Source organism: Canis lupus, chromosome 13 (assembly GCF_048164855.1).
Source record: "Canis lupus baileyi chromosome 13, mCanLup2.hap1, whole genome shotgun sequence".
Lineage (NCBI taxonomy): Eukaryota > Metazoa > Chordata > Mammalia > Carnivora > Canidae > Canis > Canis lupus.
This window is the reverse complement of record NC_132850.1, coordinates 15,787,190-15,801,973: the sequence shown is the minus strand read 5'-3', so window position 1 is coordinate 15,801,973 and position 14,784 is coordinate 15,787,190. Positions and strand designations below refer to the sequence as shown.

General features: G+C 39.4%; 1 protein-coding gene across 13 annotated transcripts in view; it reads left to right on the top strand.

The window, feature by feature from the left end:
• The window catches only part of MAST2 (microtubule associated serine/threonine kinase 2), a 208,308-nt gene that overhangs the window by 7,545 nt on the left and 185,979 nt on the right, over positions 1–14,784 (top strand). The window lies entirely within an intron of this gene.

Genomic DNA, 14,784 nt, shown 5'->3' with positions numbered 1-14,784 from the left:
ATGCTTAACCGCTGAGTCACCTGGGCTGCCCACCATTCACTCTTAAATGATAGTTTAATTTTGCTCCTGAAACAAACTATTTCCAACACTCTTTGTCCTCTTTACTGTCAGTTGCTGTCCTTGTTTCCCATTTAACTGAGGGGTGGGGAGGGAGATTGAAGAATACTTCCACAAACTCCCATTATAAATCACCCAACCTACCTGTGTCTGTACCTACAGTCTATCCCTTCTCTCCTGTTGCTGTGGACAAGCTCCTGGGTCTCCAGGATCATCCCCTGGACTGAAGGCGGCGCTAAACTGCTGAGCCACCTGAACTGCCCAATTTTATTTATTTTTGAGAGAAAGAGAGAGAGAGAGGGAGGGAAGAGAACGAGCAGTGGGGAAAGGCAGAGGGAGAGAGAGAAACAGACTCTCTGCTGAAAAAGGAGCCTGATGAAGGACTTGATCTCCGGACCTGGAGGTCATGACCCAAGTCAAAGGCAGACACCCAACCAACTGAGCCACCCAAGTGCCCCAAAGTGTCTATTTTAGTAGAGGGTATATCACACTTGGTCTTAGCCAAAAGCCTGAGAAGTGATAGTAGAAGGAATATAAGATAATGAAATAAAATACATAGTATATTATATGGAGATTAATACTATGAAAAAATAAAGTAGGGAAGGAGGATAAAGAATAATGAAGGATTATGTTTTTTTTTAAATTTTATTTTAGTTTTTTAGAGAGAGTGTGCAAGAGAGAGCAGGGGAGGGGCAGAGAAAAAGGGAGGGAGAGACTCTTAAAGCAGCTTACACACCCAGGCAGAACCCAGTGTGGCTCCATCTCATGACCTTGACATCATGATCTGAGCTGCAATCAAGAGCTGTATGCTTAACTGGTTGAGCTACCCAAGTGTCCCTGGTTTTATCTGTTTACATTTTATTTTATTTTTAAAAGATTTATTTATATGAGGGAGAGAGAGAGCACGTGTGTGCGGGCAAGTAGAGGGAGGGGCAGAGAGGAGGATCCTGAAGCAGACTCCCCACTAAGCTTGGAGCCTGACTCTGGGCTTGATCCCAGGACCCTGAGATTGTGACCTGACCCAAAATCAAGAGCTGGCTGCTTAACTGACTGAGCCAACCAGGTACTCTTATATTTATTTTAAAAATTATTTATATCATCTGTCACCATGTGACATTACAATATTGTTGACTATGCTGTATTTTTCATCCATGACTTACTTATTTTGTAACTGGAAGTTTGTACCTCTTTAAAAAATTTTTATTTATGAGAGGCAGAGACATGGGCAGAGGGAGAAGCAGGCTCCCCGTTGGGGAGCCTGATGCAGGACTTGATCCTAAGACCCCGGGATCACACCCTGAGCCAAAGGCAGATGCTCAACTGCAGAGCCACCCAGGCATCCCTGAGGTTTGTACTTCTTAATCTCCTTTACACCCATTTCCCCCATCTACCTCCCCTCTGGCAACCACTAGTTTGTTCTCTGTATTTAAGAGTCTATTTTGGGGTACCTAGGTGTACTCTTTATCACATCTCTTTATACTCTTTATCCATCCATCTATCGATGGACACCTGAGTTGCTTTTATAGTTTGGCTATTGTAAATAATGCTGCAGTAAACGTTGGGGTGTGGATATCTTTTCAAATTAGTGTTGTTTTCAGTTTCTTCGGGTAAATAACCTAGTAGTGGAATTACTGAATCATGGTATTTCTATTTTTAATTTTTTTATTAAAGATTTTATTTATTTATTCATCTATTCATGAGACACACACACAAACACACACACACACACATACAGAGAGAGAGAGAGAGAGAGAGAGAGAGAGAGGCAGAGACACAGGCAGAGGGAGAAGCAGGCTCCATGCAGGGAGCCCGATATGGGATGAGCCCTATACGGCAGGCATTAAATCGCTGAGCCACCCAGGGATCCCTTATTTTTAATTTTTGAGGAACCTCCATACTGTTTTCCACAGTGGTTATACCAATTTACATTCCCATTAACAATGCCTGAGGGTTCCTTTTTCTCCACATCCTCACCAACAATTGTTATTTCTTGTCTTTTTGATACTAGCCATTTTTACTGGTGTAAGGTGATATTCTCATTATGATTTTGATTTTGATTTGCATTTCCCTGATAATTAGTGGTGTTGAGCATTTTCTCATGTATCTGTTGGTCATCTATGTCTAATTTGGAAAAATCCCTATTTGAGTTCTCTGCCCTTTTTTTTTTTTTTTTTCTTTTTTTATATTTAATTTAGGGCAGCCTGGGTGGCTGAGCAGTTTAGTGCTTGCCTTCTGTCCAGGGCATGATCCTGGAGACCAGGGGTCCCGTCCCACGTTGGGCTCTTTGCCTGGAGCCTGCTTCTCCCTCTGCCTGTCTCTCTCTCTCTCTCTGTGTCTCTCATGAATAAATAAATAAAATCTTAAAAAAATTAAAAGAAAAAAGACTTTATTTATTCATGAAAGACAAAGAGAAGGCAGAGTCATACGCAGAGGGAGAAGCAGGCTCCTTGCAGGGAGTCCATGTGGGACTCGTCGTGGGACTCGATCCCAGAATTCCTGGACCACTCCCTGAGCTGAAGGCAGATGCTCAACTGCTGAGCCACCGAGGTGTCCCCCATTTTTTTAAAGTAATCTTTATACCTAGTATGAGGCTCAAACTCACGACCCCAAGATCAAGAGTTGCATGCTCCATGTATTGAGCCAGCCAGGCGACCTATCTGCCTATTTTAAAATCAGATTGTTTGAGTTTTTTTTGGTGTTGAGTTGTACATGTTCTTTATATAGTTTGGATGTTAACCCTTTATCAGGAACATAATTTGCAAATATCCTTTCCCATTTAGTAGGTTGCTTTTTTGCTTTGTTGGTGGTTTCCTTTGCTGTACAAAAGCTTTTTATTTTATTTTATTTTATTTTATTTTATTTTATTTATTTTATTTTATTTTATTTTATTTTATTTTATTTTATTTTATTTTATTTTATTTTATTTTATTTTATTTTATTTTTTTAAAGATTTATTTATTTATTCATTCAGAGAGAGCGCGAAGAGAGAAGCAGAGACACAGGCAGAGGGAGAAGCAGGCTCCCTGCAGGAAGCCCGATATGGGACTCGATCCCAGGTCTCCAGGATTACACCCCGGGCTGCAGGCAGGGCTAAACCGCTGCGCCACCGGGGCTGCCCAAAAGCTTTTTATTTTGGTATAGCCCTAATAGCTTATTTTTATGTTTGTTTCCTTTGACTGAGGAGACCTATCCTCAAAGAGGATACTAGATATTACTATACTAATACTAGATACTAGTATATCTACTATCTAGTAATACTAGATATTACTATATCTAGTAATATATCTAGATATATTACTAAGGCAAATGTCCAAGAGATTACTGCCTATGTTTTCTTTTAGGGGTTTTATGGTTTTAGGTACCACAGTTAGGCCTTTAATCCATTTTGAGTTCATTTTTGTGTGGTGTAGAAAGTGGTCCAGTTTTATTCTTTTGCATGTGGCTGTCTAGTTTTCACACTGCCATTTATTGAAAATACTGTCTTTTCCCTGTTGTATATTCTTGTCTCTTCTGTCTTAGGTTAATTGACCATATTAGCATTGGTTTATTTCTGGGCTCTCTACTTTGTTTCATTGATGTATATGCCAGTACTATACTGTTTTTTATTTTAATTTTCTTTTTTTAAATTTTTTTAAATTTTTATTTATTTATGATAGTCACAGAGAGAGAGAGAGAGAGAGAGAGAGAGGCAGAGACACAGGCAGAGGGAGAAGCAGGCTCCATGCACCGGGAGCCCGACATGGGATTTGATCCCAGGTCTCCAGGATCGCGCCCTGGGCCAAAGGCAGGTGCTAAACCGCTGCGCCACCCAGGGATCCCTACTATACTGTTTTGATTACTGGTTTTGTAGTATACCTTGAAATCTGGCATAGTGATACCTCCAGCTTTTTCTTTCTTAAGACTGCTTTGGTTAAAAAAAAAAAAAAATAGACTGCTTCGGTTATTTGGGGTCTTTTATGATTCTATACAAATTTTAGGATTATTTGTTTTAGTTCTGTGAAAAATGCTATTGGTATTTTCATAGGGATTACCTGGGCGTTTTAACAATATAAATTCTTCGTATCCATGAGGATAGTGTCTTTCCATTTGTTTTGTGTTATCTTCAGTTTCTTTCATCAGTGTCTTATAGTTTTCAGAGTATACATCTTTCACTTGGTTAAATTTATTTCTAGGTATTTTATTCTTTTTGGTGCAGTTATAAATGGGATTGTTGGGATGCCTGGGTGGCTCAATGGTTGAGCATCTGCCTTTGGCTCAGGTCATGATCCTGGGGCCTGGGGATTGAGTCCCACATTGGGCTTCCCACAGAGAGCCTGTTTCTCTCTCTGCCTGTGTCTCTGCCTTTCTCTCTCTCTGTCTCATGAATAATAAAAAAAATTCTTATAAACAGGATTGTTAGTTTCTCTTTCTGCTACTTTATTGATAGTGTATAGAAATGCTACATATTTTTGTGTATGAATTTTGGATCTTTAACTTTACCAAATTAATTTATTCTAATAATTTTTTTGGTGGGGTCTTTAGAGTTTTCTTTATACAGTTATCATGTCATTTGCAAATAATAACATTTTTACTTCTTCCTTACCAATTATATGCCTTTTATTTCTTTTTCTTGTCTGATTGTTGCAGGTATGACTTCCAATACTGTGTTAAATAAAAGTAGTGAGAGTGGGCATATTTTGTTCCTGACCTTAAAGGAAATGCTTTCAGTTTTTTAGTATTATGATGTTAGGTATGGGTTTTTCATAAATGGCCTTTATTATGTTAAGGTATGTTCCTCTAAATCCACTGTGTTGAGGGATTATGGCTTTAACTGGCATCAGGAAAGGCATCCCTTTGGAAGGGGATATTAAAGACCTGAAGGATTTAAGAGAGAGAGGCATTTAGATTTTCTGGGGAAGGGCATACTTGGTAGAGGGAATAGGAAGTACCATGGGCTGGAAGCATACGTCCACTTCTAAAATTTGTATTTGGCCAGTGTGGCTGCAGTGGAATGACTAAGAGGATGAGTAGTAGATGAGCTCAGAGGGGAAGGGTGGAGAGAGAAGTGCTGAATTGTGGAGAGTTGTAGTTCATGAAGGGTCTTATTGGCCATTGTAAGGATTTCAGCTTTATGTTGAATGAGATGAGAAGCCATTGGAGAGTTTTGAGTAGAGGAATCGTGTGAATGAACATTCATTTTAATCCAGTCTATTTGGCTACACTTCTGGGACTGAATGGTTATGTGGAAGCAGAGAGACCAGGTTGGAGGCTTTTGCAGTAATTCAGGTGAAAGAGCAAATGATAGAAAATAATTGTTCACATGTAGGAGAGTGCTCCTCTTTTTTTTTTTTTTTAATTTTTTATTTATTTATGATAGTCACAGAGAGAGAGAGAGAGAGAGGCAGAGACACAGGCAGAGGGAGAAGCAGGCTCCATGCACCGGGAGCCTGACGTGGGATTCGATCCCGGGTCTCCAGGATCGCGCCCTGGGCCAAAGGCAGGCGCCAAACCGCTGCGCCACCCAGGGATCCCGAGAGTGCTCCTCTTTATAGCTAATTGAAGAATAGTCTTTATCTTTTGCTTTCATTTCCTCTCTCATTCTTTATTGAACCCACTCCAGTCAGCTTTTGTCTCCATCATTCTGCTGAAACACTTATGTCAAGGTTATCATGGCTAAATCCAGTGGCCAATTTGCAGTCTTCATCTCACTCAACCTGTTGCATTTGACATGGCTGATCACTTGGCTTCTGGGACCTTACTCTCTGGTTTTCTTCCTCTTTCATTGGTGCTTCAGAAGGCTTCTGGGACCTTACTCTCTGGTTTTCTTCCTCTTTCATTGGTGCTTCAGAAGGTTCAGACTGCTCTTATAGTCTATTCTCCTTTATGATATGATCTCATCAGATTGTACTGCTTAAAATTCCATCTGTGTGCTGAGTCCCACATTTATTTACCTAATCATGACCTTTCTTGTGAGTTCTAGACTCTTAATTTCAGTTGTCTATGCCTATGTCTATTTTCGTTTGGATAGTCAGTAGTTCTCAAACTTAACATGTATAAAACTGAATTCTTTTTTTTTTTTAAATTTTATTTATTTATGATAGTCACACAGAGAGAGAGAGAGAGAGCGGCAGAGACATAGGCAGAGGGAGAAGCAGGCTCCATGCACCGGGAGCCCGACGTGGGATTCGATCCCGGGTCTCCAGGATCGCGCCCTGGGCCAAAGGCAGGTGCCAAACCACTGCGCCACCCAGGGATCCCTAAAACTGAATTCTTGATTTTTTTCTTCCCATTCTGCTTTCCAGTCTTTTCCATTTCAATGAATGGTACCACCATGCACTCCTTTACTCAAATCAGAACTTGGAAATTGTCTTTGATTCTTAACTTCATATTCCACGTTCAACCCATAAGATCTGTTTGGTGCTACCTTCAAATTGCATGAGACTTTTCCCCACTGCTAGCTCTGTCTCTATCCTCATCTTAGTCTCTATTATCATTCATCTGGATTACTGTAAAAGTCTCCTAACTGGTGTTCCTGATTATATTCTTACTTCTCCCCACCCAGCGATATTTTGTACATAGCTTGATGTCATCCGGTAAAAAGTTAAATCAGAATTTGTCACCCCGGGATCCCTGGGTGGCGCAGCGGTTTGGCGCCTGCCTTTGGCCCAGGGCGCGATCCTGGAGACCGGGGATCGAATCCCACGTCGGGCTCCCGGCGCATGGAGCCTGCTTCTCCCTCTGCCTGTGTCTCTCTGCCTCTCTCTCTCTCTCTGTGACTATCATAAATAAATAAAAATTAAAAAAAATATATAAAAAAAAAAAAAAAAAAGAATTTGTCACCCCAATTCAAAACCCTGCGGTCGCTTTCCATCACAGTGGAAAGCTTTCTTTATCCTATAAGATTCTACATGATCTGCCTCTTGGCCTTCTCTAATCTCTTTCCACTCTTCCTCTTGTTCACTGAACTAGTAGTCCTACTGGCTGCCCTGATGGTCTCTGAATATAGTAAGCTTATTCCTGCCTGTGGATGTTTTAAAAATTGTTTGAAGAATTCCATACTTCTTAGTTTTTCTTACTTGAGGTGTTCTTTTTCCAGATGTATCTACAGATTGGCTCTAGTTCATTCAGGTTTCTGTTCATGTATCAGCTTTTCAAAGAACCCTTTCTTGACTAGCCTTTTAGATTTTATTTATTTACTTGACAGAGAGAGAGAAAGAACACAAGTTAGGGGAGAAGCATAGGGAGAAGCAGGCTCCCCACAGAGTAGGGAACCCAAAATCTGACCCAAAGGCAGATGCTTAACCAGCTGAGCTACCTAGGTGGCCATCGACTAGCCTTGTTAAAGTAATGATCTCAGGGTCCTGGGATTGAGCCCTGCAGCTGGCTCCTGCTCAGCAGGGAGTCTACTTCTCCCTCTCCCTCTGCTGCTCCCTCTGTTTGTGCTCTCTGGCGTGCTTGCGCACGCTCTCTCAAATAAATAAAATCTTAAAAAAATAAAAAAAAATTTATTAGAGAGAGAGAGAGAGAGAGAGAGAGAGGCAGGCAGGCAGAGGGAGAAGCAGGCTCCATGCAGGGAGCTAAGCCACCGGGGCTGCCCTAAATAATAAAATCTTGAAAAAAAAAGTAACAGTCATTCCCTTTCCCTCTTTTTATTCATGTCTTTTATTCACCTGGTATTGTCACATATTTGTTGTTTATTGTCATTCTTCCACATGGTTCCTCAGGGCAGGAATTTGGGTCTGTTTTTTTCCCTGCTGTATCTCCAGCTTCTGGAATTGTATACAGAAGGTACTCAATAAATATTTCTGAGTGAATTTGTAATGATTAAGATTGAGTCATTTTCTGACTTCAAATCCCAACTCTGTTACCTGAGACAAGTTACTTAAATTCTCCACACCTTAATTATCCCATATATGTAGCAGATGTTATTACCTATTTCATAGGGTTATTGTGAGGATTTAATAAATTAATCCACATAAAACACTTCTTAAAAGCCTAATACCAAGAAGCTATCATGTTTTTAAGGCACATGCACAGAATGTCTGAATATAGAATTCATATTTTTTAGTGTTCTCTGGTTTTATTTTTATTTTTATTTTTTTAACTATTTATTTATTTATTTATGATAGACACAGAGAGAGAGAGGCAGAGACACAGGAGGAGGGAGAAGCAGGCTCCATGCCAGGAACCCGACGCGGGACTTGATCCTGGGACTCCAGGATTGCGCCCTGGGCCAAAGGCAGGCGCTAAACCGCTGAGCCACCCAGGGATCCTGTTCTCTGGTTTTAGAAATATGAATATGACCTTTGATTTGTTCGTCTTACTGAACTGTTCTTTTGCTTCGTTCAGTTTGAAAAGGAGGCTTTCATTTGTTCATTTTTCCCTTTAGGGAACCTTTTATTTTCCCTTTAGGGAATTTATTAAGTAACTGGCTTAGGAGATAGTATAGTCTCACTAGGTTTTGAAATGTAATTAAAAAAAAAAAAAGAAATGTAATTAAGAACAAATTCAGGCCAAGGTAACAACATTTTTTTTTTTTTTAAGATTTTGTTTATTTATTCATGAGAGATAGAGAGAGGCAGAGGGAGAAGCAGGCTCCATGCAGGGAGCCTGATGTGGGACTTGATCCCAGGACTCCACGATCACGCCCTGGGCCAAAGGCAGGTGCTAAGCCTCTGAGCCACCCGGGAATCCCCAAGTAACAACATTTTAAAATTCTATTTTATCATGTTAGTTGTACCAACTTTAATGGAACAGTACTTCCTAAGGGTGAACCTGAGTAGCAAATGCATAAATTCTTTAACCCTTAATATGTTGGAGATTAACATGTGACATAATTTCTTTGCCTGTATATCAGTAAAGCATAGTAAAATAGGTTTGGCAGGCCTTCTAATTTGCATGACTATTTGAGGCTTCCAGGAATGTTTTAAAAAGCAGAGAGTAGATACAGTATTAATTTTTAAAAAGTCCTTAAATTATTTCAAAGGTGTGATACCAAGATGGTTTTGTTCAGGTGATCTAGGAACATCTGAGTCCTGCCTTTGACCAGTTAAGAGAAAGGAACATTTTATTAGTACCTCTCATGTTAGTAGTCTTCTATATAAAAAAAAAAAAAGACTAGTTGCTATAGCAGATATACTCAAAAGAATCTAGACTCTACCATTTTCTGCACATGGCTTCCAGGGTCACCTGGAGCAGGTGGGGGAATCTTGTGGGGGAATCTTTGTTGGGCCAAGTCTGGAAATGGCTTAATTACCTCCCCCCATCTTCCATTGCCAGAATTCAATCTACTGGGGTTTGCCTAACTGCTAAAGGGCTGGGAAATATCTAGTTGTGCCCAAGAGGAAGGTGGATCATGTTTGGTCAATAAGTAGCTAGTCCTTGCTCCAGGCTTCAAACCCCAATATAGTCCTTAACTAGAACTGCATAGAAATACTCCTATTGTGGGTATAGATAGCCTAGGATAGTAGTCTCCTTTCATTTCTTGTAGGTCTACAGAATTTTCAGTAATAACCATTTTGAATGCAAGTAAAAGCCTTTTTCCAACAACATCTAGGAAATCTGGAAAAGCTTGTTTTTCTCTGCTTCTAGCAGAACTAGTCACTGGCAACCCTTGTACTCTTTTAGTCTTCGTGGCTAGTGAAAGCTGTCCTCAGGCTTTTCTTACTTTGTGGGCAGGCTATGTGGAAGAGGAAAAAAGCCAGAAGGAAGCGAAAGAGATGTCAGAGAGAAAGGTGACTGGGTCTCAGCTGTTCTCACTTTAATAGGCTCCTGGAAGGTAGCATGGCCCTAGAGAGCCCACTTCCACATATTCTTTGACTTTTTAAGTTACGATAATATAGACCTAACATAAAATTTGTGACATTTAATACATTCAAATGTTGTGGAATCATTACCACTATCTAATTCCAGAACATTTTTATTACCCCAGTAGGAAATCTTCTACCTATTAAATTAGTTACTCCTCATTTCTTCCTCCCCCCAGTCTTTGGCAAACACTAATCTGTTCTCTATTACTATGGACTCTGGACATTTCATATGAATAGAATCATATAATATGTGGCTTTTTGTGTCTGGCTTCTTCCACTCAACACAATGTTTTTGGGATTTAGCCATCTACTAGCATGTATCAGTTCCTCATTTCTTTTTATGACCGAGTAGATTTCATTTTATGGATGTACAATTTTTTTGTCATCAATTGACGGACATTTGTTTTTTTTCTACCTTTTGGTGTTTGAGATGAACTACTATGAACATTTGTGTATAACTGTTTGAATACTGTTTTTTCCAGTTTTTTTGTTATATGGACAGAAGTGGTAATTTTATGTTTAAACTTATGAGAAATTGCCAAACTGTTTTTCATCATGGCTGTACCATTTTAACATGGCTACCGGCAATGTATAAGAGTTCCAGTTTGTCCATGACCTAACAGTTGTTATTTTGCATTAAAAAAAATTTTTAGCCATCCTTGTGGATGTAAGTGATCTCATTGTGCTTTTTATTTATTATTTATTATTTTTATTTTTTTTGAATATTTTATTTATTTGACAGAGTGAGCACAAGCAGGGGGAGTGGCAGACAGAGGGAGAGGGAGATGCAGGCCCCCAGCTAAGCAGGGAGCCCAACCTGGGCCTCAATCCCAGGACCCTGGGATCATGACTTTAGCTAAAGGCAGATGCCCAACCGAGGCACCAAGGCACCCTTCATTGTGCTTTTTAAAAATTAGAATTTTTTCTTTTAATTTTTAGATTTTATTTGTTTATTCATGAGAGATAGAGAGAGAGGCAGAGACATAGGCAGAGGGAGAAGCATGCTCCCTGGGAGGAGCCCAATCCCACGACCTGAGCCAAAGGCAAATGCTCAACCACTCAGCTGCCCAGGCCTCCCGAAAAAATTTTAAATTTAAAAATTTTTATTTTAATTTTTAAATTTTTAAAAGATTTTAAGTAACCTTTACACCCAACATGGGCTTGAACTTACAACTCTGAAATCAAGAACCACATGTTCCACTTACTGAGCCAGCCAAGTGCCTCTCATTGTGCCTGCTTATTTACATACATCTATATGTATGTATGAATGAATGTATAAATGTATGCATTTTTTAAAAAAATTTTTATTTATTTATGATAGTCACAGAGAGAGAGAGAGGGGGGGGGTGGGGGGGGCAGAGACACAGGCAGAGGCAGAAGCAGGCTCCATTCCAGGAGCCCGACGTGGGATTCGATCCCGGGTCTCCAGGATCGCGCCCTGGGCCAAAGGCAGGCGCTAAACCGCTGCGCCACCCAGGGATCCCTGAATGTATGCATTTAATTTTACACCCTATGTGTGGCCAAAACTCATGACCCTGAGATAAAGAGTCTCCTGCTTTTCTGACTGAGCCAGCCAGGTGCTTCTCATTGTGCTTTTGATTTGCATCTCCCTATAGGTTAATGATATTGAGCATCTTTTTATGTGCTTATTGACCGTTTGTATATCTTTGTTATAGAAATGTTGATTCAAGTTCTTTGCCTATTTTTAAATTCAGTTATTTGTTGTTGAGATGCAGGAGTTTCATTAATTTTTTTTTTAGTTTCATTAATTTTTAAGAGCTATCTAACATTCCTTTGAATAAATGATAGTTTATCCATTCTCATAATAATGGACCCTTAGGTTATTTTCATTTTCCCTATTACAGTGCTTCAGTAAATATCCTTGTACTTATCTCCTTGTGTGTATGTGCAAGAGTTTCTCTTATTGGATGTTATTGCACAATTGCTTTCTACAGTGATTATACCAACTTGTACTTTGGCCAGTGATGTTTCTCTCTGTCTTTGCCAACTTTTGGTGTTATAAGGTTATTACTTTTTGTAATCTGTTAGGTTTAGATGGTATGTCAGTGTTTTAAACATATTTTCCTAATTGCTATTGAATTATATTTATTATTTGAATGTTCCCTTATATTATTTATTATTTGGATTTTTTTGTCTTGTGACTTTCTTACTCATATACTTTCTTGTTTTTCTTATACACTGTTTTTAAAAATTTTTTTATCGTTATGAGTTTTTTATTAATGTCATGGAGACATTATATAGAAAAAAAGCATATATGAAGAAAAAGCATTCTTTGGACGAGGTTTGAATTCTCTCAGGAGCTTAGTAAGTTTGAATATGAAATAAGGATAAGAATGTCTATTTTGCAATTTTGTTTTTGTTGTTAAATCAAGATTTAGAATTTCTCATTTGTTTTGGATCGGTTTCTGTTTTTTTATTGTGCTTGTTTTTTTTTGTCACTGTTCTAGCTTTATGTGTAGCAGAATATTTCCTTTTGTAGCAGGCCACTTGTTTTATGATTTTATTTTCTTCTTTTTTTTTCTTTTTAGCTATTTTATTGTAATATAAAGCAAATACAGAAAAATACTCCAAATGTATAACCACAACCCAAGTCAAGAAAAACAATTTTGGGCAGTTCGGGTGGCTCAGCGGTTTAGCGCTCAGGGCTTGATCCTGGCAACCGAGTTCAAGTCCCAAGTCAGGCTCCCTGCATGGAGCCTGCTTCTCCCTCTACCTGTGTGTCTGCCTCTCTCTGTCTCTTATGAATAAATAAATAAAATCTTTAATTAAAAAAAAATTTTGCCAGCCATTCTAGAAATTCCTGCCCCTGTATGCCATCTCAACCACAGCCCCCACCTTCCCTCTAAAAAATCACCGTCCTGACTTAAAAAGTAATAATTTCCTTGTAAGTTTGCATCTAAAACATTACAATTTAGTCTTGCCTGTTTTAAAAAACTAGCTATGGAAAATCTTTTTTTAATCTGTAGGTTTCCCTTCCATCTCTTCCTTTTTCCTTAAAATTTTTGTTTTGAAAAACCACTGGGCATTTACCCTATAAATGTTTACTCTATAAACTATAGAGTTTCCCACAGTCTAGCTTTCATACTTAACAGTGCATTTCAAAACGTTTCTGTGTCCTTTGTATTTCTTGCAAATTATAGTTAGATACCGAGGCTTCGTTAGCCTTAAATTCAATTCCTTTGGCAAGGTTATAGATGACTGTGTGGTCTTTCAACAGGAGGCATGTAATTAATATCTGCTGCTTGCTCTTTGATTTTAGTAGTTCTTGATACCCTGTGCCAGTATTCAGTAATTGAAAGTTGCAAAACGGTGATATAATTCTGTCATTTTGTTTTCAATCACTAGCTGGAATAATATTTTAAGAAGATGCTTCTCTTCATCTAGTGTTTAGTTCCCAGTAGTATAGTTGCATGTAAGAAAGGCTTGATTCTTTCCTTTTGAATTTATCTGGCTTTAAGATAATGGATTGGTTCCCTGTCATCTTCAGAAAGTGACCAGTTAATTATTTTCTTATTATCACTGTGATTATGCACTTAAAGGTATTTGGGTTTCATTCTTTTTATTTTTAAAAAAATTTTTTTATTTATTCATGATAGTCACAGAGAGAGAGAGAGAGAGAGAGAGAGAGGCAGAGACACAGGCAGAGGGAGAAGCAGGCTCCATGCACCGGGAGCCCGACGTGGGATTCGATCCCGGGTCTCCAGGATCGCGCCCTGGGCCAAAGGCAGGCGCCAAACCGCTGCGCCACCCAGGGATCCCGGTATTTGGGTTTCAAACCATATATAATGTGCTCTTGTACTAATTTAAGCTCACATTGTCCTGTTGTCTAAAGAGTGTCTTCAAAATTGTTCCTTAGTCTTTCGGACCTGATCCTGATAGTTTTTTTTTTTTTTTTTTTTTTTTTCAAGATTTACTTATTGATTTGAGAGAAAGAAAGAGCACGTATGAGCAGTGAGGAGGGCCAGAGGGATAGGGAGAGAACCTGATTCCCCTCTGAGCATGGGCACGGCTCAATCTCAGGACCCTGAGATCATAACCTGAGCTCAAAGAGTTGGTTACTTAATCCACTGAGCCGCCCAGGCACCCCTTACCCTCGTAGTTTTGATAGTTGCAATCTATGTGTCAGGCTCATTTTCCATCTTAGACTTGGTATTAGCTGTTTTTCTAAGAACTGATCTTTTTCTTTTTCTCTTTTTCTTTCTCTTTCTCTTTTCTTTTTCTTTTTTTTTTCTTTTTCTTTTTCTTAGCTCAACACAGGGCTTGGACTTACCTGAGATCAAGACCTGAGCTGAGATCAAGAGTCAGTCGCTTGGGGATCCCTGGGTGGCTCAGCGATTTAGCATCTTCCTTCAGCCTAGGGTGTGATTTTGGAGTCCTGGGATGGAGTCCCATGTTGGGCTCCTGCATGGAGCCTGCTTCTCCCTCTGCCTGTGTCTCTGCCTTTCTCTCTCTCTCTCTCTCTCTCTCTCTCTCATGAGTAAATAAAAATCTTAAAAAAAAGAAGTCAGTTGCTTAACTGAGCCACCCAAGTGCCCACAGAGATATTTTAAAAAATATAATCTCTTGTATATGTGTTAGTATTTGTTCTCTTCCATACCAAGAATCCTGTTCCCAAAGACTCAGGGGGTGAAAGAATGGAATATTGGGGAATGTCATCAAAAAGATATGCCTGCCAATTGACCTATGAGCTGGGCCTGGGATCTGGGAGGCTCCTTGCCCATGTGGGTTCTAACTTGCCTTCCTGCTCCCAGAGGCTGCTTCAAGAACATAGCCTTGAGTTAGTGATGTAGTGTTGAAAACACCTGCATGGTATATGTGACTGCACCTAGTTAAGGCTTCTTCTATAAACCAAGATCTGAAGGGTACATGTGGGGGATCCATTTTTCTTCCTGTTCCCCAAGACAAGTCTCCTATGTAA